General features: G+C 46.5%; 1 long non-coding RNA gene across 1 annotated transcript in view; it reads left to right on the forward strand.

Moving 5' to 3' along the window:
• The window catches only part of LOC123499798, a 38,133-nt gene that overhangs the window by 21,966 nt on the left and 10,167 nt on the right, over positions 1-6,000 (forward strand). Inside the window, exon 3 of the long non-coding RNA XR_006673111.1 lies at positions 452-542. This is a non-coding gene — a long non-coding RNA (uncharacterized LOC123499798). The remainder of the gene's footprint in view (positions 1-451; positions 543-6,000) is intronic.

Below are 6,000 nucleotides of genomic sequence, written 5' to 3' on the forward strand. Positions count from 1 at the left end.
TCCATCTCCTTCCCCTCAGCTCTCCTTCCACCGAGGCGTATTGGCGTACTGGAGGATGGTCCACCGCGTATGGTTCACTCAGGTAATGGCAGCCAAGATTTACCTGTATGTTTTATTTACTTGTCTGTTTTATTTCATTTTTATTTGAATTTAACTTTATTTTATTTTCCCTTCGTCTTTTTATATATTTTTTTACATGGTTTTGATTTTTTTTTCTTTTCTTTCTATTTTTGTTTTTCTTTTTTGTTTTTGTTTTGGCTTTCATGTTTTTTTCAGTGATTTGTTTTTATAGTTTTGATAGTTTTTTTCCTCCTCCTCCTCCTCCTCCTCCTCCTCCTCCTCCTCCTCCTCCTCCTCCTCCTCCTCTCTTTCTCCTCCTCCTCCACCACTACCACCACTACCACCAACACCACCACCACAACCACCACCCTCAACCAATGACAATCTGTAGATCACTAAGAGCCGGGATTGCCAGTAACCACGTGCAGGAACCCGAGGCCAGGCGTTGCTGATGGAGGGAAGTACTCGTGTAGGGTTGTCAGGTAAGTGAGTGCGGCGGTGAAGTGGAGTGGAGAACGGTAGATTGGATGGAGGTGATTGTGATTGACTGGTGCTCCCCTAAGTAGCTCCAGGCAAGACTACTGCTGCGTCTCCTCAGTGCACCTCTGTATACACTGATTGTAATGATGTTGTGTCTTGTATTCCATTTAAGCCTTATAGGATTGAGCTTTAGGGCATTGTTGTGATTTGATGACTTTTTCGAGTATAGAACATGAGAAAATTAAAGGGAAGTTGCCAGAAGTCATTTGGACAACACGTGACAGTCCTTGTAATGATAATATTAAATTTTCACGGTATATAAAAAAAAGTTCTATACTATATTTCTTTTACGTAGGTGTATTTGCTAAGGGAGACAATATATATACTCAAAATGAAGTCTATTGAAATGCTAGTCTCTAAAGAAGAACCAAGGCATTACTAGTTACTCATCCAGCACTGATGTATCTTATTTACACTACCGTGACTAACTAATGTGTAATCATCTGCCTCTTAATACCGAGTGAGTGAAGCCCATGTCAAACTTTCTCTCATTCATGTGTTATGGGTAGATGATTCATTATTTCTTACTTTTCAGCACTAATTCAACGTTATTCCCTCTCTGTCACCTACCAGTTCTCTTCAGCAGTCTCAGGTTTCTTACTTTACAGCACTAATTCAACGTTATTCCCTCTCTGTTACCTACCAGTTCTCTTCATGTGCTTCAGGTAGATTGATAGATGGGGGAATCTTCCTCGTTACCATCACACAAGTGGGTTAGTGAAGTGCAGTCAAACGGCTAGCAAGAACCAGTAGGTCTGTTGGTGATTGCAAAGCTTTCGTAATCCTTTCGTAATTCCTCCTCCTCCTCCTTCTCCTCTTTCTCCTTCGCTTACCTCTTCCCCGTCCTTTGTTTTCTCTCAGCTTTCTACACAGCCAAAGCCAACCTTCACCCGAGGAAGCCAACCGTTACGGAGTCAGTTTCCTTGCACTGTGCTGCAGTAAGCCCCGCCACCACCACCACCACCACCACCACCACCACCACCACCACCACCACCACTATTACTACCACCACTACCACAACCACCACCACCACCACCACCACCACCACCACCACCACTTCACTTCCTCTCCTGCCCTTTCCTTCACTTCACTTCCTCCTCACGCTTCTCTCCCCTTGCCTTGCTCTCTCTCTCTCTCTCTCTCTCTCTCTCTCTCTCTCTCTCTCTCTCTCTCTCTCTCTCTCTCTCTCTCTCTCTCTCTCTCTCTCTCTCTCTCTCTCTCTCTCTCTCTCTCATCACCGTTCATTTCTTCCTCTCACTCTTTGCTCTCACCGCCGCTCACTTCATTTCATCTCACTGCGTACACCCAGAAGTCTCGCGGCACTGCTCAGACTTGCTTTCCTCCCTCTCACTGTTCTCCGCCTTCCCGAAATTTCATCGTCGTCGTTTTCATGTTAATTTGGTCCATCTCGTCTTTGGCCTCGATCTCTCCACGGTCTTGTCTTTGTTTTCCTTTTCCGCGTCCCTTCGTCCTCGTCCTCCCCAATAGCAGAGGGAAAGGCAGCTTACCACCGCCGCCTCCGCCCAGCACCCCACTATCGCGGCTCGTTCAGCTGGCTATCGGATCCCCAATTCCCACCGAGGAGGAGAAACAATACGCAGCCCTGCCGCCAAGGCCTCGCCGGCGGGCAGTTGGCCTCCTGAAGGCTTAAAGACTCGACCAGCAGTAAATAGGATCACAAGGGCCCGAGGCGGCTAATCCCCTGCAGGAGGAGAGGGTGGAGCGGGAGATAAGATGGGGAGAGAGAGAGAGAGAGAGAGAGAGAGAGAGAGAGAGAGAGAGAGAGAGAGAGAGAGAGAGAGAGAGAGCCAACCATTCGCCTCTCACAGAAAGTGCCAAGAACAAAGACTCCATTGAGCCACCTGTTTAGCGCTAAGATGCCACCTGTGCTCCCTCCTCCTCCTCTTTCTCTTGCTCCTCCTCTTCCTTTTCACCATCTTCACTCTCCCTGCTTCGACTTTCCTCCTCCTCCTCCTCCTCCTCCTCCTCCTCCTCCTCCTCCTCCTCCTCCTCCTCCTCCTCCTCCTCCTCCTCCTCCTCCTCCTCCTCCTCCTCCTCCTCCTCCTTTTCACTATCTCCTTTTCAGCATCTGCACTCTCGCTATTTGAACTCCTCCTCTCCTCCTCCTCCTCCTCCTCCTCCTCCTCCTCCTCCTCCTCCTCCTCCTCCTCCTCCTCCTCCTCCTCCTCCTCTCCATTCAGCATCTCTTCTCCTGGTGTTTTTCTTCTGTTGATTTGCCATTTGGTAAATTAAAGTAATAAAATTTTTCACCTTTTCCGATTTAATTTACAGTTGTCCTGCTTTACTACTTTCCATCTTCTTTACCCTCCTTTACTCTTCCTTTTGCTAAGTCTCTATCGTATATGTATGTTTTTTTTTTTTACTTCCTCTTTTCCTTCCTGTTCATATTTTCATCCTTCCGACTTCTTTTCTTTTTTTTTTTCTCCTTTCTCTTCTTTTTTTTTTTTTTCTTCCTTGCTTGCGCCTTGTTCTCATTATGTTGTCTTGTGCATGTACTCATTCCTCCTGCCTTCCGCTCCCTTCTGGTCTTGTAATCTCCTTTTTGCTCGCGTGCATGTTCTGTCTCCTCCTTGTACTCCTCCTTGTCCTCCTCCTCCATGACCCTTCCGCTGTTCCCTCATTCTTCTTGTCTCGTCCTCCTCCTCCTCCTCCTCCTCTTTTTACCTGTCCATTTATTCTTTCATCGATCATTAGTCTTTTCTTTATTCTTCCTTTTTTATCTTTCTTCCTTTCCCGTGGCTTCCAGTGGCTCTTCTCCCGCGGCGGGTATTATTTTAATCTGTTTATTTTCTACCCTGCTGCTTTCCGCCCAGTGACTCCGTGGCGTGTTGCAGATGGGAGGTTTGGACAGGTAGGCTGGACACACTGGAGGGAGCAGGTACAGGAGTCTCGCTACGTGCACATGGAAAAGTAGTCGTATCCTTTAACCCTTTCAGTACTGGGACACATTTTTACCTTGAGATTTGTGTATGATTAGACCATTTTACTGACATTAGGAAGGGTCTATGGAGGTCAGAAGATTAATGGCCACAGTCTTCACAGTTTTAATCCCCAACATAAGTTTCTGAAGCTGTATAAAATCACCAAATAGTAACCAGAGTGAATGTGGAAACGCGTCATGGTACTAAAGGGGATAAGTCAACGTTTGGTATGGTTTTATATGGCATCTAGGACTGCGGAAGGGTGGAAGGATGTCTTTTGTATGCGAGTGGCAGTGTTTGCTTTCTAGGGTAGGAGAAAATGGCCTTGTTAGCGGTAGTAAGTGGTAGGAAGTCTAAATTTCAGGTATTAGATGTAAGAAAAAAAGTAATAGTAATGTCAGTCAGTCACCAGTAAATATCGAATTTCAAGAGGCAAGACTAGAGCCGTGTGTATGTGTGTGTGTGTGTGTGTGTGTGTGTGTGTGTGTGTGTGTGTGTGTGTGTGTGTGTTGCAGTGTGTGTCTACTTTGCATAACCCGACTTGTTTAATTTTTTTTATTTACTATTTTTTCTTCCTCCCTCCCACATACACCCTCCCTGACGTAAAATTGCTTTCTTCTCGTTAATCTGGGAATGCTAAGCGGCAGCAGGCAGATTACGTGATGCTATTTGGACGCAGTGTGTGAGTATATATTTTTTTACATCCCTTCTCCCCTTCCCCCTCCCTCCCCATATCCCTCCCCGTGCCCCCTAAGATGGCCAAGTGGAGATGGGAAAGCATGGAGGGAGGCAGGAACATAGTGGCCCTCATTTACCTGCAGTTTAATCAGCCTTGCAGGTAAAAGGGACTAATTTCGCCTCCCAAGCTGACCCCGCGCCCCGCCCCGCCCAGCCCGACCATCGTTCCCAAACTGATTCTCATAAACAGGAGAGACATTGAGGCGAGTTAAGGTTCGTCGCGCAGCAGACTGAAGGAGGAGGAGGAGGAGGAGGAGGAGGAGGAGGAGGAGGAGGAGGAGGAGGAGAAAGACGGTATAGAGGAAGACGATGAAGATGAGGACGAGAGTTATGTTGATAGCAGTGCTCGACAGAATTGTCACTTCATCTCCTCTTCCTCCTCTCCTCCTCCTCCTCCTCCTCCTCCTCCTCCTCCTCCTCCTCCTCCTCCTCCTCCTCCTCCTCCTCCTCCTCCTCCTCATGAGAATGCAGTCATTGGAGGCACAGCATGGGAAACTTAGTTAAGAAGAGAGAGAGAGAGAGAGAGAGAGAGAGAGAGAGAGAGAGAGAGAGAGAGAGAGAGAGAGAGAGATTAACTAACAAAACGCTGATAGAGGAGACGAGAGAAGAACATGTGTAGCAGAGGAGAAAGCGATAATGGTGAATGGGTGAATGGGGATAGGAATCATCGATGAATAAGATGAGGCTAAATGAAGTGGAAGGAAGGAATAAAGAAAGAAGGGAAGAGAAGGAAAGAAAGGAAAATAAGGAAGGAAGGAAAGAAGGAAGGATGGAAGCGAAGATATTGGTTAAAACAGTTGGTGGTGGTGGTGCTGGACAGAATAACTAGTTGACTGGTTGATATATGACGAAATGCAGTATAGTAGAGTGGACAAGAGTAGAAGAAACTGATGGCACACACACACACACACACACACACACACACACACACACACACACACACACACACACACACACACACACACACACACACACACACACACACACACACACACACACACACACACACACACAGACGTAATCAGTAGCAGTGTTGACTTTCATATTAGTTTTTGTTGAGTCTGTCGGGCAGGGAAGCAGCGGTCAGACGTTCCATCCTGCCTTTTAGGACGTTTTTGCGGCGCTCCCGGTGTTGTGTTGCAGCTGCCCTCCTTCCCGCTTGATCCTGGACTGGGAAAGGAAAGCGGTGCGGAGGGAGGGGGTAACGGTACGAATGAGATAAAGATAGGACAACTAATACTGAAGGAGGAGGAGGAAGACAAGAAGGAGACGGTGGTAGTGGTGGTATTTAAAAAGACTAGCAAAACAATATAGGTACAGAATAATAATCGGGAAAAGAGTAACGTTAGAGGAGGAGATAAGAGAAGGAGGAACGGAAAGGAGTTAAAGAGGGTGATAGAGGATTATGTAGAAAAGAAAATGGAAAAGAGGAAGTGTGACGGGGACAGAGTATTATAAGTAAGATCGAGGAAGAATTAATGGAGGAGTTAAAAAGAGTTGACGGACAAATGTGAACTGTAGATGGAAGAAAACTAGGTAAAAGATTGAAGGTTAGGAACAGAAACGAGATAAAGATTAGACATAGAAGGCGTGGTAAAAGAAGAGGAGGAGGAGGAGGAGGAGGAGGAGGAGGTTCAAGGGAACAGAAAAGGGGGAAAAAAATGAGCGATGAAAGAAGGAAAAGATGAAACAGAAGCAACATTGAAAAAAGACTAGATAG

The sequence above is a fragment of the Portunus trituberculatus genome, chromosome 50, assembly GCF_017591435.1.
Source record: "Portunus trituberculatus isolate SZX2019 chromosome 50, ASM1759143v1, whole genome shotgun sequence".
NCBI classification, from domain to species: domain Eukaryota; kingdom Metazoa; phylum Arthropoda; class Malacostraca; order Decapoda; family Portunidae; genus Portunus; species Portunus trituberculatus.